Source organism: Chiloscyllium plagiosum, chromosome 10 (genome assembly GCF_004010195.1).
Source record: "Chiloscyllium plagiosum isolate BGI_BamShark_2017 chromosome 10, ASM401019v2, whole genome shotgun sequence".
NCBI lineage: Eukaryota > Metazoa > Chordata > Chondrichthyes > Orectolobiformes > Hemiscylliidae > Chiloscyllium > Chiloscyllium plagiosum.
Genome location: NC_057719.1, coordinates 45,108,539 through 45,126,826, shown reverse-complemented (window position 1 = coordinate 45,126,826; position 18,288 = coordinate 45,108,539). Strand labels below are relative to the sequence as shown.

Genomic DNA, 18,288 nt, shown 5'->3' with positions numbered 1-18,288 from the left:
CAGAAAACATTCACTTTATGTAATTACTGCAGCATTTAGAAGCAGTTTAGAAGATGGATCAGATCAGCTTCCTCAACAATTTAAATCATTGGTCAGGGTGCCAACAGATTAAAAGGCACAAATAGTTATATTGCAGTGGTGCTCAAGGACAGGGAAGAACAGATGTGAGCCAAGTCCTGTGTATTTTCTTTGTTTCATTGTTTAATCTCTATGATATAACTATTTAAATTGAAACTGACACCCATTACTATAAAACTGTTGCACTGTTAAACTAATGTGCACATTTGCATGAACAGGATGTTGAGGTTTTCTTGTTGATTTTACAGGTGCTGAAAAAAAACCTAATAGTTTCTTAGTGAAACATTCAAACCCTCAGCAAGTAGAAAAAGAATATTACAGGCCCAACACTAACTTGGGTCATAAAAAAGCTGACATAGGAACAGAATTGTTTAAGGTACAGCACTCAATAAAACACTTCAGTTCTCTTATCTCTTCTAGCTTTTTGTGAAAATGTATATTAGCTATTTCGCCTCATTTCTCTGCTCCTTCCCTGCATCCTTTGATTTTTTTTCATTTGCAAATATTTATTTTCTTCCATTCTAAAAACATATTATGTATTCAGCCTTTACCTTTACAGGGTGTTCCACACCCTAAAATGCTCTGCTCATAAATGTTTCTTCTGATCTTTCCTCTTTATTAATGATTGCGTTAATTTTGAGTCCTACAAGTACCACCTCCCTGATCACAGGAAATAGCATTTCCCTATTTAAGTTGTTAATATTAACATATTAAGAGCTATATCAAATGTTTTCACCCATTCTCGGTTTTGCAAAAAGCCTCTCATTTTTCTCCACAGCTACTTTCTCATCCAGGATGCCCAAGTAATCTTACTAAACCTCCAGTTTATTGCCAATCATAAATTGTACTAAGTGTTATTTTCTAAGGAAGGAGCAGTATTGTGTTTCTCACACAGTGTATTATCATACCACTAAGAGACAGATCTGTGTAATCTACCATGTTTGAACAGAAATTATGGTAAAGAATCATATCTTGATAAAACTAGAAGATTATTTCAGTATACTGTACTTAGGAGTGGAGAGAGAATTAGAAGGTATTGGGAGGAGAAGATAAAGATGGTAAAACCAGAAGAACAGAAGTACACCATTCAGTCTTCAAGCCTGATCCACCATTAAATAGGATGATGGATCCTATTCACTTTCCTCACATCCACTTTCCTGCATTTCCCTGTAACCCTCGATTCATTTACTGATCAAGAATCTGTCTCAACCTTAAATATTACACAAAGGCTGTACTCCCACAGCTTGCTGTGGCAAGGAATTCCAAGACTCTCAATCCTTATAGTGAAGAAATTCCTCTTCATCTCAGTCCTAAATTGGTGCCCATTTATTCTGAGACGATGCACGGTGTTACAGGTGAAGTATTAGTATGAATAGAGGATTGGTTGACTAGCAGGATGCAAAGAGTGGAGATAAATGAGTGCTATTCGAGATGGAAATCAGAAATTAGTGGTGTGCCTTAGGGATCAGTGTTGGGACTGCAATTACTCACAATTTACATAAATGATTTGAAGTTGGGGACCATGTGTAGTGCGTCAAAGTTTGCAGATGACACTAAGATGAGTGGTGGAGCAAAGTGTGCAGAGGACTGTGAAACTGAGGAACATAGTTTAAGTGAGTGGGCAAAGGTCTGGCAGGTGGAATGCAATGTTAATAAATGTGATGTCGTCCATTTTGGTAGAAATAACAGTAAAAAGGATGATTACTTGAATGGTAAGAAATTCAGCACACTGCTGTACAGAGAGACCTGGGTGTCCTTGTGCATGGATCACGGCGGGTTGGTTTGCAGGTGCAACAGGTAATTAGGAAGGAAATGGAATTTTGTCCTTCATTGCTAAAGGGATTGAGTTTAAAAGCAGGGAGGTTATGTTGCAGCTACACAGGGTGCTGGTGAGGTCACACCTGATGTACTGTGTGCAGTTTTGGTCTCCTTACTTGAAAAAGGATGTACTGGCACTAGAGGGGGTGCAGAGGAGGTTCACTTGGTTGATTCTGGAGTTGAGAGAGTTGGCTAATGAGAACAGAATCAGTAGACTGAGATTATATTCATTGGAATTTAAAAGGATGATGAGGGATCTGATAGAAACCATAAGAAATTATGAAGGGAATAGAGAAGATAGATGTGGAGAGGATGTTTCCACTAGCAGGTGAAACTAGGACAAGAGGGCATAGTCTCAAAATTAGGGGGAGCAGATTTAGGACTGAATTGAGGAGGAACATCTTCACCCAGAGGGTTGTGAATCTATGGAATTCCCTGCCCAGTGAAGTAGTTGATGCTACTTCAGTAAATGTTTTTAAAGCTAAGCTAGATATTTTTTGAACAATAAAGAAATTAAGGGATATGGTGAAAATGCGGGTAAGTGGAGCAGAGTCCACAAAAAGATCAGCCATGATCTTATTGAATGGTGAAGCAGGCTTATTCCTGCTCCTAGTTTGTACGTTCTTATGCCCTCTGGCTCTCCTATGAGGGCAAATATCCTCTTAGCACTATGGAATGTTAATGTTAATGATTGTTAGGTGGAAAGGCAAGTTCTCCTCCAAGCTTGGAAATATATCTCCATTCCTTCACTGTTGCTGAATCGAAATGGAAAGGACATCACCAACCCAAAAAAACCCAAACATATAAATAGAAAGCAGGAATAATCAGCAGTGCTTCATCTGGAGGCTCACTGAAGATGTTACTAGTATGTTGACAAAACATCTGAAAATGAACCTTCCAGCTCAGCGAGCAAACCTACATCCACAATTCTGTATGTTTCAATCTCGCCATCTTTCATTTTTCTAAACTCTAAAGTATACAATACAACCTATTTAACCCTTGCTCGTAAGACAATCCCTCCTCAACAGGGATCATCCAAATTAATCCTTACTGAACTGCCTCCAGTGCAATAATATCCTTTCTTAAATAAGGAGACCAAAAGTGTTCACAGGACTCCAGATGTGGTCTCCCCAGCACTTTATACAGTTGCAGTAAGAATTTGCTATTCTTATACTCCAATCCCCTTGAAAGAAAAGGTCAAAATTCTATTAGCCTTCCTGATTACCTAGCTTTCTGTGATTTGTGAACAATATCTTGAGTAGTTTTTAATTCATTTGTGGGACACCAGTGTCGTTGGATGAGCCAGCAGTTATTGCCCATCCCTACTTACCCTTGAGAAAGTGGTGGTGAGCTGCCTTCTTGCACTGTTGCAGTCTACCTGCTGTGGATTAACCCACAATGCCATTAGGGAGGGAAATCCTGAACTTTGATTCAGCAACAGTGAAGGAATGGAGATATATTTCCAAGCTTAGAGGGGAACTTGCCTGTCCACCTTTGTGTTGCACACAGAAATAGTGCAAATCAGTTCCTTCAAAAACTATATGTTACAGGTGCCCAATTTGAAAAAGACCCACTCATCCTCTCATCCTCATTCCCTGATTCCTGGACATGAGCTAATTCTCTATCCAGGTAAATATACTACCTCCAACAAGTGGGAGCTTGTGGGGACATCTCTCCAGAAGGATCCGACCAGATACCGATTAAGGAGGAGACTATCAAGGAGGGAATGGGCGCCCTAACAAAAACATGTTTTCAGGGATTTTGACTTTAGAAATTAACCACTTCATCGGAAATCTTAAATTAGAACCCTTCTTTTTGGACGTATGTTAAATATTTCAGTTTACTCAATGTCAATTGCCAATTACTTCTTTTTTGTGTGTTAGGATGTTTTCTCCACAGCACTAATGAAAATAGTTCAGGTTGCAACAAAAAGAAAAAAAGAGTTACAGATCCTTTTACATTAAATGATTCTAAGCTTTATGCATGAACAGCATAGTACAAAAATCAGTCATTTACAGCACCCATATAATCATTAACATTCGTGGTGATACCAGACCTCCAAAAAATGAAGACAGTTACATCTATAAAGTGTATCAGAGAAGGGAAAGATTTGCAAATTATCCAACAGTTCCATCCCTGCCGGCTTAACTCTATGGTTAACATTTAACCCTGTTTCTATCGTCATACCTAAGCTCTGCATGGTGTGACAGAAATTTATACTGTTAACTGAAACTGCCTGATTTTAATATATTAAAAGGAGCAAAGTGTAGACAAATTACTAGCAGAGGACTCTGTTATTGCCAACATCTTTGCCTGATTTTAAAGAGAAGACAAACCCTTACCATTGACCATCCAAAAGGAGGACTTCAAAAGCCTTTCTGAAACTCTAGCAATTTCCTAAGTATTTCTTCAAGCCACGTGCTATGAAGAGAAGTACTAGCTATTCCTGGCAATGGTTATTATCTAAGGAACTACTCAGAATGGTAAATATAAATATAGTTATTTAACTGAAAAGTTTTAATCACTTTGGTTTGGCCTCATTAATTTGTTTAGTAAGTCTCCTGTATTTTGTTCTAACGTGCAAAGCAAAAAGATTTCCTGCTGACTTTTGCAATATTGAAAGCTCTGTGTCAGCTCTTTCCAGTACTGTTATGCTTGTGTTTTACTCAATTCATTATCCCCGAGTCAAAGTTGTTTATGACCTTCTTAGCTCAGCTACATCTAAAACATTGCATTACGAACAATACTCCTACCATTAAATGACATTTAAAAATATTAAAAATTATTCAATATATTCAGCAATGGTAATCAAATGCACTTCAGAATAAAATCAGCCCTAAATTTGAAATGAAATTCAAGAAGGGGGTAGTCAGCTGAAATCTGCTTGAAGTGTAAATTTAATCAGCTGAATCCAAATTGGATTTGCAACATATTTGCCTGTATCTGAAGTGAACTAAGGGATCACAGCACACTTTCATTCATTACTGAAACTTCTTTTACCAATACAGCCTCACACTTAAACTGGGCAGTAATTCTCATTCAAAGCTCAAACGAGAAAAAGAAAGAAAAAATCCAAGCACAATTTAAGAAACTTCATCTACTAAAATCAGATGATTTCTGGTTAATATCTCTGATACAGATGTACAATTTCTATAGATCAGAAAGTTAAGCATACCACTCTGTTAAAGCAATCATTTCTGTAAGTGTGGATCATTTCAACTGTTTGTTTGATAACACACTCAACCAAAGCTTATTCTTTCCACAGAACTAAATATCTATAACATTTTCCATACTCAGAAGAAAATAAAATGTACCTAAATACTCAATGTGGTATTATGTTCTCTCTGAGGGCTTGGGTTTCTTTATGATCCGTTTTTAGTTTCCTCTTCTTCTGACAACTAGTTCAATACAACCTAAAGCAGATCAATAGAGGCCAGTTATTGCATGGAATTTAAGCAGTATGAAAATAAAGCTCATTTGCAAGCAGGAAACAAAAAGTACAAAACAGCCTTAGATTTGGCAATAATTTTCAAATCTTTTAGTCTCTGTTTCAGGTTTGCGCTTCCTCTGCTGCACCCAGTATTGTTCCTTAATTCATAGAATCACAGAATCCCTACAGTGTGGAAGCAGGCCATTAGGCCCAGAAAGTCCACACTGACCCTCCAAAGAGCATCCCACTTATACCCACCCCCCTACCCTCTCCCTGTAACCCTGCATTTCCATGGCTAAGCCACCTGGCCTGCACATCCCTAGATGTTATGGGCAAGTTAAAATGGTCAAGCCACCTAACCTGCATATCTTTACACTGTGGGAGGAAACCGGGGCCCCTGGAGGAAACCCACACAGACATGGGGAGAATGTGCAAACTCCACACAGACAATTGCCTGAGGGTGACTATTGTTTATTAATTGTCTAATAGGAGTTATATATAAATAGCCAGAATAACACATTTTCTCCCCCATTTCAGCTGAGGGTCCACTGTTGTATTTATTCAATAAATATTTGCAAAATTAGTTCAAAATGACATTGGTTCATGATTAAAACAGCTGATGCCCGATCTCTTCAAAATCAGGCTAGATGAAACTTGGCACATCCAAAATACCAAAATGCAGGGAAACTGGGGGGGGGGGGGGGGTTTGTCTGTGTGAGCCAGTCTTTGGAAGGTAAATGCAGACTTAATGGGCCAAATGGCCTCTGGTTGGAATGAAAGCCAACCAGATATCCTAAATTAATCTAGTCCCATTTGCCAGCACTTGGCCCATAGCCCTCTAAACTCTTCATATTCATACACCCATTCAAATGCCTAAAAATGCTATAATTGTACCAGCCTCAACCACTTTCTCAGTCAGCTCATTCCACTCACACACACCATTGTTTGCATGAAATATTTGCCCCTTAGCTCCCTTTTAAATCTTTGCTCTCTAACCCTAACCTATACACTTGTTCTGGATTCCCCCAACCTAGGGAAAAGATCTTATCTATTTACTCTATCCATGCCCTGCATGATTTTATAAGGTCACCCGTCAGCCTCCAGGAAAAATAGCCTCAGCCTATTCAGCCTCTCCCTATAGCTCAAGCCCTCCTGGGTTAGAATATATATTTTTAAAAAGCATTATTTACAGGAAGCCTTAAATGAGCCAATTTTACAAGTTACATAGTGCAATTTAAAGAATTCTACAGTAGTTAATATGTAATCAGATGTGAAGAAGGGCTCATGCCCGAAACGTCGATTCTCCTGCTCCTTGGATGCTGCCTGACCTGCTGCGTTTTTGCAGCAACACATTTTCAGCTCTGATCTCCAGCATCTGCAGACCTCACTTTCTCCATGTAATCAGATGTTCCAAAATGATAGTCGTGGGCATCTAATTGGAACATTAAAGCCATTGTAGCCTTGGCCCTATCATAGAATCCTTACAGTATGGAAGCAGACCATTTAGCCCATTAAGTCGGCACTAACCCTCTGAAGAGTATCCCACCCCCTATCCTATCCCTGTAACCCTGCATTCCCCATGGCTAATCCACCTAGGCTGCACATGCCTGAACACTATGGTCAATTTAGCATGACCAACTCACCTAACCTGAAAATCTTTGGATGGTTGGAGGAAACCGGAGCATCTGGAGGAAACTCACAGAGACACGGGGAGAATGTGCAAACTCCATACAGATAGTCACCTGAGGCTGGAATCGAGTGCGGGTCCCTAGTGCTGTGTGAGGCAGCAGTGCTAACCACTGCTGCACTGCGCTGCCCCATGACAGCACAGCAGCAATTCACTTGGTTTTTCAAGAAGATTAATAAAGCATCTGGCCTGTAAGAGTTGCTGAATTTAATAGACTCCTTAGCAACATTTAGAAAAAAAACCAAAAAGTACAAGATCAGAATTTGCATTTTTTTCTTCAATTCTTTTATAGGCTGTGATATCACTGGCAAGACCAGCATCTGCTGCCATTGCCCAATTGCCATATACCATCACACTTGTTGAGCTATTTCACAGGGTAAGTAAGAGTCAACCACATTGCTCTGGATCCACAGGTCCCATTACACCACTAATTATGCTGAAATCGAATAGACTGGCATGTAAAAATTAGGAATTGGGTTCTCTGAAATCTATCCAGCATTTCTTAGTTCAAGTCACCTAAAGACATCGTTCAATGCCACTCCTATGCTCCCGAGTTCACATGCTTCATAGATTTCTTGGCTGGCAGGGGTTAAAGAGACATATTTTATTTTATAAAATTGAGCAACAATGAATGTCAGCATTATCAAGTACAATATAGCTACAGTATAGCCTGTCCTTTGTATAAAAAATGTGCTTGGGTTAGTTTGAGTCAGAACCACCACCTCAGGCATTTGGGTCAAATGCCAGCTGTGGTCCGTAGAAACATTTCAAAGATTCCTAACAAAATGTTAAAACAAAATTTGTAAAATTATTCAGCATGATACTTTAAGAAACAGACCAGCTCTTTTCCAACTGTGAAAGGGACAGATACTCTAAAATAGGAGATTACAATAAAGCACAAAAGTTTAATAATGTACCAAATGTTTACTCATTTGAAAAACATACACCTACTAAAGGATGTTGTTCACATAAATATAGAAAACACAGAAACATGGGCCTACACCTAGTGGAAAATCTCCAACGTTTTGAAAGGTTTGCATTAGAACTACATACCTGTTTTGTTAGAGTTGTTTGCAGAATATTAGTACAATCGATAAACTAACTGTTGTGACAAAGCATGTTAGCTCTTCAGATTACTAATTTTGAGACTTAGAAGCAAAATAGTCAAACAATGTCAAAATTATAGAAATTGCACAATCAATTATTTTAACATAGTGAATGCTCAAAAGAGTATGCCCATTATTGAATGGTGTTTGGCAAACATTCCTCTCTACGTAGGACAATGACATCTTTCCAAATTGGCCTATCAATGAATCAATCCACCTCAGAAAGTACCAGCTTCCAAACTGAGCAGTACACTGCTGGTCCACTGGAGTGAAAAAAAAATAAAAAGCATAAATATTTGCCTGTTCCTCTCCAAAAATCAGCAATAATTATTTAATTAGTTTTGATATTAAATTGAACAGGGTGGAGAATATTCTATAATTTCAATTTTCTCCAAAGAAAACTTTAACCCCCTGAATAAATGATCTTGGTTCCTGGTTTGCTTTTGGTTATTTTCCAGTTGATGACAACCAGTTGGTACGTGGATGTTATGGAAACCTGACACAGGAAGGATGGTCAGAAGTGGACGCAGTAAAATAGGTAAAATAATCAGTGGTGAGATGAATGGCTAGAGATTACATGACTCGGCTGGGTATGATTTTGGCAGGAGGCCACAGAAAATACCAGGCAGTAATCCAGCAACTTCACCCATTTACCCCATAACAGAGTTGGGGGGGTTGGTTGTGAGGGACTGATATTGGCAGCCCACTCACCATGAGTAAATACATCATTTTTTTAGAAAAGAGACTTAAGATTTTTTTTTAAAATGGTGGATAGGATTCTTTCCTACCCACTTATATTTCAAAGCCCACTCATACCCATCCCAAAATCCAAAAGCAAAAGCTCCCTGACTTACCTAGATCTAGATTTCTATCAGGTGTCATCAATGGGCCTGCCTGAAGTCACAGCAGTGCATTCTATGGAGGTCGGGTGCCATTGAAACTGACACCCAGGGTCGGAAATCCCATTTGACACCAAGTTAGCATAGGTAACAATCTATCCCTGTGAATTTCTGCCCAAGGAGGTTTTATTTACACACAGCAAGCACATTATCTGCAATGTACAGCCTGAAAGGGTGGTGACAACAAACTTCACTAATAGCCTGTAAAAAGAAATTGGCCATTTGTACGTCGTTCTGTTATAATGCACGTTTTGTCAACACGCATTGTCTATAATATGATTGATGAACAGGGGACGCTGTTTCTAAAGTGCGAACTTTGAAAATGTGTTGGCTATAACACGATTGCATTGCCAAAACTTTAAGTGCTGCTTTCATTATGCAATGTTTATGTAGCGCAGGGTCACACAAGAACACAACCATCGCATTATAGAAGAACTGTTTGTACATGAAAATGCAGCTTGTAATGAAAATGAGCAAGTGATCGGCGGGGGTGGGGTGGGTGCTCAAATTGCATAATTCTTTCAAACAGGCAGCTCAGACAAGATAGGCTGAATGATCTCTTTCTTTGCTGGTAAGCTTCTATGACTGTCAGGCAAATATTCAAAGCTAGAATACAGACATCACATCGCATATAAAGCATTTCTTTGTTTGTAGTCACCTGGAATTTCTGCCAAATGTCTACCCCAACCCTGGCATAAACCCTGGAAAAATGGCATGACTGGCCTCTGCCACAGAATTTCAATCACAACGCAATTTAGAAGTTTCTTGTTAACTTTTGTAAATAGACTTTTGCTTTCACCCTGAAAAGTGCTAATAATTAAAGGTTGTAATAGAAAAATATCTATTGAATTTTTAAAAAGAACATACAACTGTTGAGGACACATAATTGTATTAGTTTTAGCTGATGTCTCAAATTTGACTAACTTACAATAGAAATCCAGTCATCAGCTATCTCTCGATTGGAGGATGATATGTACACAGGGTTGCTGGTTTCTGCCATGGGTCATCATGGGACTGAACTGGCCAATTCTTGTCCAACAGATCTTTGAGTACGTGGAACAGGATGTCTCGAGGTAGTGGGATCTGAAGTGCAGGATTAGCTTTCTTTTCTTTCTCCACGATTGCTTTGCCTCATCATTACGTAATTTGGTCTCAAGTCATGATGCAGTTTGATAGACATGTTGTTGCCATTTTGAGCAATTGGTAGCAAGCACCTCCCAGTCATTAATGTCAACATTGCGCTTCAAGAACAAATTCAAGGTGTTGCCAACTGAGTTGCAATTATAGTATTGCACAATGGCTGCACGTTTCAGCATTTTTGCAATTTGTTTCAAATATAAATGTCTTTAAATATAAAGAATCTGTTTTAAAGATTTTTTTTCCCACCTAGTATTACACCACAGTATGTACTGTTTAATTATTCTGAGGAAGGGTCACTGGACCTGAAATGCTAACTGATTTCTCTCCACAGATGCTGCCAGACCTGCTGAGATTTTCCAGTAATTTCTATTTTCGTTCAGATTTCCAGCATCTGCAGGTTTTAATGTGAAACATGAGTCAGTTTTCCTCTCTCAGGATGAATCTATCACTGTCCTTGTTGTTGCCGGTCAGGCAGTCCAGACTGCTGCTACCCATATCGTTGCACAGTCTGAAGCCCGGGTTCAGAGCTGCTCTGTTTCCCCCCCAAGACTACTATGCCCACTATTGTGCAAAGGCTTAAGGACCCGAGATCAACCTTGTGAATAAGGTCACAGTGTTACACATTTCTGAGAGTAAATAGCAGTGTGGGCAGAACTAGATCAGTCAACACTAGATTAGGCTAGAACTTGAGTGTCTTGAGAGCATGTAGACTTGAACAAACAATGATGATGATAATTAGACATTACCCAATGTTATAAGATCAGAGCCAAATATCTGTGATTAAAATCTATAGTAGTAATTAGTGTATAATAAATAGCATTTCATTGAAGTTTAAGCCTGAAGACAATTCGCGGCTTAAGCTAGTCCAAACCCAAATGTTGCATCAAACCATATGAGAAAAGATGATGCCAGTGGCAGAATACACTGCCAAGAGAATTGTGGCAGGAGTGAAGGTCAAGAAACTGACCCAAGATTGTTGAGAGAAAACAATTCAATTTTTTTTCAAGAAATTACTAGATAGAAAAGCTAGCAGCCAGAAAAGCCACAAAGCTGAATCGCCACTTTGAAGCAAGAATTGCCCAACAGAAAACCTGAGAAACCATCAGAGCAATCAATCCAAGTCTCAAAAAGCCTTTTACAATTAGTAATAGGGAATCAAGCCCTTAAAGGAAGCAGGGACAGCAATGAAAGCCCCTTAACAGTTAAGGGAATAAATGTGAATCGAGTACCCATGGAAAGAAGCAAATTACCAGGTACTCAAAGCAAATGTAATCCCTTAAGGGCAGGTCAAAAGGTTTTGTTTGGACTGAAAAAAAACTAAACAGTGGAGCACAGTTAAGACAAATTATTTGATGACAAAATTAACAAAATATTCTTCACGTTCAGGCTTTAAGAAAAATGAATTGAAAAGACAAGAAAAGGGCAGAAATAAAAGTGGTTACAGCAATTCAAAGTATCAAAGCTCCGACAGCGAAGTTAGTGAAATCTTTATTATTTTGATGGTTTGAACAACAAATACGAAGTTTTACTTAGCACCCAAGAGATTTTTTATTGATTTTATTCATTAACATATGAATAATCAGTTAAAGGAGGAGAAGATGAATTTGAATATGTGATGTCGAATTTGATGAGAATTTCTCAGACGTAGCACATCAGCCTAAATTACATCATGGCAGACATCAAAACAATTTTTTAAAAACTCATTGTGAAAATGATTTCATTCAATAAGATCCAAAGTTGCTACACTGCTGAAGTTTCGCAACCACCTTGCAAAAGGAATATCTAGATTCATCTCTTTGAAGACACCATATTGTCATGGGATATTTGAAGTTTACTTTAGAAAAACACTTAAAACATCATAAACTTTATCAACTTTCAATTTTTGTATTCTAACGACAGTCTTTACAAAAAGAAATATTGCACAATAACTCTAATGAACTAAAAATACCACGAGGCAAAGGAATGAGTGTAGTACAGGATCAAATCCTAACAAAATTTTTCTAATCTAGAAAATAATCAAAAACGTCACATACTATCAATTATTGAGCAATACAAAAAATTCAGAGATAAATGTAAGCTTTCAAATCTATTTATAGATCAGCAAGTTGGTAGACATTGAAAGCACAATTCCTAAGATTTTGAACAGCTTTTTGACCAGATATCAAATGAAATGCAGAACATGTTGTTAGCACAAGTCTCTACTGCAGGGGAACAACATCTAATTGTGCATTACATAAAGAACAGATCAATAAGAAATGAATACTCATTCCTCATAACAGATTTTGGCAATATAGAATTTCAAGAACAAATAAACCATTTTGACATCACCCTTCAGTAGCAGATATCAGCTTCCAGGAGAGACTGTAGATAATTTCATTAATGACCTATATGTACCATTTGAACAAAACATCTACAGAAAACAACGTGTTCATTTGCAACAAAAATGTCACTGGTCTCTTAGATCAATGAATTTCTTCAATCCAAAGAGTTCAATCTATAATTAGTCCAATACCTGTGAATATAGAACCTAGAAAACTATTTCAGAGGTATCATACAGCAAAGGTTCCATTGAACGAAGAACATGTGACTACTTAACCACAATAAACCACTTGATCAGAGGAGACAGGCTTCTCATCTAAACAGTACACAACGTGACAACAACAGCATGAATTCCTAAAGAATTGAATACTACACTATCTTGTTACAGGTGGAATTCCAAAACCCCACATCAGCAAAGTCAAAACTGTTCAGACTTCCATCAATAATGTACTGTAGAAATTGAGTCACTGATGACATGCTACAGTCTGAAGAACATACCAAGCAATAGATCAAATTGTTCCCAACCTATTTATGCCTTGGATCAGAACCTTGAAGAGCACATCAATTTCACAAGGCAAGAAGCTTCATTTCATGAAAAGCAATGTAAAGATGGATTATTTAATTTCTTCCAAGAGGAACTAACCGCAATGTCCAACATTAATAATAGTGTTAAATACTTAACACCTTGTAATTTTCATAAACCCCTTCTGTTACAAAAGTGCAAGTCCTTTAGAGTATTGAATCTCTGAAATCAGAAGCCAGCAGAGAAAACGCAAGATCATCAGCTTGACCTCAAGTGTTTCTGCTCATGGTCACAGACTTTCCTATCAAAACTGATTAATCAAGTCAAAGACTTGGGGAAGGATAGGACAGGTAAGGCAAGAAAATATTCAATAAATGTTATCGGATAAATAATCTGAGTAACAAATTTTACAATGTAAATAAATGTTAATCAATGTTTATAATGAGATGCTAAAGCTTGGGGAACGGTGTTACGTAAGGGCTCAAGGTCTGAGCGCAGTCGTGTGATGATGTCATGGAACGGAACACCAGAGTATAAATAGTATTGTGGAGGCAAAGTTAAAATAGACGAGACCAGATTACCCACATTACATGAGATGAGATGAGATGAGACACGATGACACTAGACTGGTACTTTAGAAAGCTTTAAGAGCACATGGACATGAACACAGAAAATAGATTAATAACTATAAAGACCATAACAATATATCTGTGTTAACCATATAATGTAGTATTTATTATTAATATACATTAAGTAGTAGTGTTAGGTGAAGTTGAAACCTGAAGACATTGCTGCTGTTGCCTTCTCCTTGACCAATCTGTCTTGACTCGTGATGTGGCATCAAAACCACATGACAAAAGGTCCACTACTATTATTTAGCAGTCTTGTTGCAACCATTCATGTTACACTGCTTAAGGGCACTAGGGGTATACAAAAGCACACAGAAGATAAGCATGATGGGAATAGAGTCAGAGATGTACAGCAAGGAAACACAGACTCTTCAGTTCAACTCGTTCATGCTGACCAGATATCGTAAAAGTCCCATTTGCCAGCACTTGATCCATATCCCTCTAAACCCTTCCTATTCACATATCCATCCAGATGATTTTTAAGTGTTGTATCTGTACCAACCTCCACCACTTCCTCTGGCAGCTCATTCCATACACGCACCACTCTCTTTGTGAAAAGGTTGTCACTTCAGTGCCTTTTAAATCTTTCCCCTCTCACCCTAAACCTATGCCCTCTAGTTCTGGACTCCCCCCTGTCAGGGAAAATAATTTGTCTATTTACCATCTCCATGCCCCTCATGATTTTATAAATCTCAATAAGGTCACCCCTCAGCCTCCGATGCTGCACGGAAAACAGCCACAGCCTATTCAGCCTCTCCCTATTAGGTCAAACCCTCCAACCCTGGCAATATCCTTGTAAATCTTTTCTGAACCCTTTCAAGTTTTACAACACCCTTCATATAAGAGGTGATTAGTTTACCTTTATATGCAACAAGAATTCATTTGCAAATTTCATTTGGAACATCGTGTTTTTTTTTTATTTTGTATGTCGCAAAGACAACAATGTAGTGGTCAGTAAAAGGGATGAAAAAGCAGTATCAGTAAATGGCAGATTAGGACTATGCCAAAGAACGTGGCGCTGGAAAAGCACAACCGAGGCAGGCAGCATCCGAGGAGCGGGAGAATCGACATTTCGAATAAGCTCTTCATCAGGGGTAAAGCTCTTTCCAGCACCGCACTTTTTGACTCTGATCTCCAGCATCTGCAATCCTCACTTCCTCTTTGATTAGGACAATGCTGATGGGTATCTGACTCAAACTGTTCAGTGCTGCCTCCTTTCCATTTTTGTTCGGTCTCTCTTCCATTACCCATTCTTCTTTTTTTTATAAAATGAATCACTGATCATTTACCCATTCACATGCTATTCCATGAGGAAGGTCAATCTACACAGTCTTCTTAACAGCAACTGTTTTTTGGCAGAAACTTTGAAGTTCTTCAGCACTTACCACACCACATCCTGTAAACCTTTGCAACTTCAAAGAACACTAGAAAGCGCAATTAACACTTGTACAGTCTCAGGTTCTGCTGCAGGAAATGAACCAGTAACTAATCTGTAACAAGCTAGCATGTTCAACGAGGTAACCTTAATAGAGGATGGCAGTTGAAATATTGACCCCAAAATGGCAGCACTGATGTCAAAAAAAGTAATGTTTTGCTTTGCCTGATCTTCACTCTTCTGGAAGTGCAATGTTGGCATTTATTTCAAGAGGACTAGAAAATAAAAGCAGGGATGAACTTCTGAGACTTTAAAAGGCTCTGGTCAGATCACATTTAGAATATTGTGAGCAATTTTGGGTCCCATATCTCAGGAAGGATGGATTGGCCCTGGAGCAAGTTCACAAAGAGGTTCACGAGAATAATCCCAGGAATGAAAGTCTAAATACATGAAGAACATTCAAAGATTTTGGACCTATACTTGATGGAGTTTAGGAGGAGGAGGAGAGATCTAACTGAAATTTACAGAGCACTGAAAGGCCTGGTAAGATGGATGTTGGGAAGATGTTTCCAATAGCAAGAGAGACCAGGGCCTAAGGGTACAATCCCTTGGAGTAAAGGGAAGATCCTTTAAAATAGAGATGAGAAACTTCTTCAGCCAGAGAATGATGAATCTATGGAACTGATTGTCACAGAAGTGTATGGGGTCATTCAGTATATTGAAGAGAGAGACAGATAGGTTCTTGTTTGTTAAGAGGGTCAAAGGTTTCAGGGAGAAGGCTGCAGAATGAAATGGAGAAACCGATCAGCCCTGATTGAATGGCAGAGAAGACTCAATGAGCCAAATGGGCTAATTTCAGTTCCTATGTCTTAGGGTCTTACGAGGAGCTTGGATAAGGTGAATAGACAAAGTCTTTCCTCTGGGGTGAGGGAGTCCGAAACTAAAAGGTTAAGGTGAGATGGGAAAGATTTTAAAAGGAATCAAGGGCAACCTTTTCACACAGACGGTGATGTGTGTATGGAATGAGTTGCCAGAGGAAGTGGTGGAGGCTGGTACAATTACAATATTTAAAACGCAATTGGGTGATATGGGCCAAATGCTGGCAAATGGGACCAATTAAGTTAGATATCTGGTTGGCACAGACGAGTTGGACCGAAGGTTCTGTTTCCATGCAGTACATCTCGATGACTCTCTCAACCTGATGAGCATCATCACTGACATGAGCGCATTTGGATAAAGAAGGAAGCCGCAGGTCTCTGACACTGAGGATTACTGGATACCAAGCATCCACTCAGTCCCAGGCAAAAGACCAAAAGCCCTCAGCCATTAATAGCTTCAAAGTGCACAGAGACTCAGAAACATCAGACAGGTTTCTCAGAGACACTTGGTAAGTTGCATAGAAGGATGGAGGATTTCACCAATATTATCAGTAAGGTACAGACTCTGACATTTGTGCATCTTGCATCTTCATGGATAGGCTGCCTTCTACTTTGGCCACATCTAGCATTGTCAATGACTGTCCAACATAGGCACAGACCTTCACTCCATTACTGTAGCCATTGGTGCTCATCATCAATGGTAATGCAAAAGGAGACGAGGACCTCAAACTCACTTCAGGTGTTCCTTCTCCTCAGGTATGAAATGATGGTGCCAATAGGCATCCAGTTCGAAAAGGAACCACAGATGAGATTCCCAGAGGAATTCCTTTCAGGAAACTTCGGAGATGCGAAGCCTACGACACTACAGCCTAGAAATGTCCATGCCAAGGAGGGTAAGTTTGTAGCTGGGCAGGCCACTCTCAGCAGGCCTGGGCCCTCTAGGATCCAGTGCAAAGCTGGGTGGTGATGCAGTCATAGTAATATCACTGGACTAGCAACCCCGAGCCTCAGATAAACACTCCAGGCACGTAGGATCAAATCCTACTATGGCAGGTGGTGAAATTTGAATTCAGTAAAAATCTGTAATTAAAGGCTAGCCTATGATAACCAGATAACCACTGTCAATCGTCATTAAAAACACATCTGGTTCACTAATGTCCTTACCTAGTCTTGTCTACATGTGACTCCATAGCATGTGGTTCACTCTTAACTACCATATGAAATGGCCCAGAAAGCTATTCAATTTGAGCTAAGTTAAAAATCACAACACCAGGTTATAGTCCAACAGGTTTAATTGGAAGCACACTAGCTTTCGGAGTGACGCTCCTTCATCAAGTGATTAGGAATGGGCAATAATGCTGGCATTACCAGTGACACCCAGATCCCATGAATGAGCACGAAAAGGATAACCAGTCAAGTTTTCCAGGTCAACATGGCTAACTACAGTGAGACTCCCTTCACCCCTGGGAGTCACTGTCTATAAGAATGGTGCCACAAGACTGGAGGATAGCAAATGTTGTTCTCCTGTTCAAGAAGGGGAGTAGAAATAACCTTGGTAATTATCAACCTGTAAGCCTTACTTTGATTGTGTGGAAAGTGTTGGAAAGGGTTATAAGAGATAGGATTTATCATTATCTAGAAAAAAATAAGTTGATTACGGATAGCCAACACGGTTTTTTGAAGGGTAGGTCATGCCTCACAAACCTTATTGAGTTTTTTGAGAAGGTGATCAAACAGGTGGATGAGAGTAAAGCAGTTGATGTGGTGTATAGGGATTTCAGTAAGGGGTTTGATAAGGTTCCCCACCATAAACTATTGCAGACAATACGGAGGCATGGGACAGAAATTGGCTAGCTGAAAGAAGACAGAGGGTGGTGGTTGACTGGAAACATTCAACCTGGAGTTCAATTACTAATGGGGTGCTACAAGGATCTATTTTTGGGTCCACTGTTATAGAGTCATAGAAATGTACAACATGGAAACAGACCCTTCGGTCCAACCCGTCCATGCCGACTAGATATCCCAACCCAATCTAATCCCACCTGCCAGCACCTGGCCCATATCCCTCCAAACCCTTCCTATTCATATACCCATCCAAATGCCTCTTAAAATGTTGCAATTGGACCAACCTCCACCACATCTTCTGGCAGCTCATTCCATAACGTACCACCCTCAGCATGAAAATGTTGCCCCTTAGGTCTCTTTTATATCTTTCCCCTCTCACCCTAAACCTATGCCCTCTAGTTCTGGACTCCCCGACCCCAGGGAAAAGACTTTGTCTATTTATCCTATCTCTCATAATTTTGTAAACCTCTATAAGGTCACCCCTCAGCCTCCGACGCTCCAGGGAAGACAGCCCCAGCCTGTTCAGCCTCTCCCCATAGCTCAAATCCTCCAACCCTGGCA

General features: G+C 39.3%; 1 protein-coding gene across 4 annotated transcripts in view; it reads right to left on the bottom strand.

Moving 5' to 3' along the window:
* Nucleotides 1-18,288, bottom strand: part of LOC122553597 (guanine nucleotide-binding protein G(I)/G(S)/G(O) subunit gamma-2) — an 85,109-nt gene that overhangs the window by 24,659 nt on the left and 42,162 nt on the right. For 2 of the 4 annotated variants that reach the window (XM_043697638.1, XM_043697637.1), the window contains exon 2: nucleotides 5,211-5,309. The exons of 1 other annotated variant lie outside the window; for it this stretch is intronic. The gene's annotated coding sequence lies outside the window, so the exon portion shown is untranslated. Of the gene's footprint in view, nucleotides 1-5,210; nucleotides 5,310-17,433; nucleotides 17,445-18,288 lie in introns of those variants that run through there. One more of the 4 variants, XM_043697639.1, reaches the window with a different exon arrangement.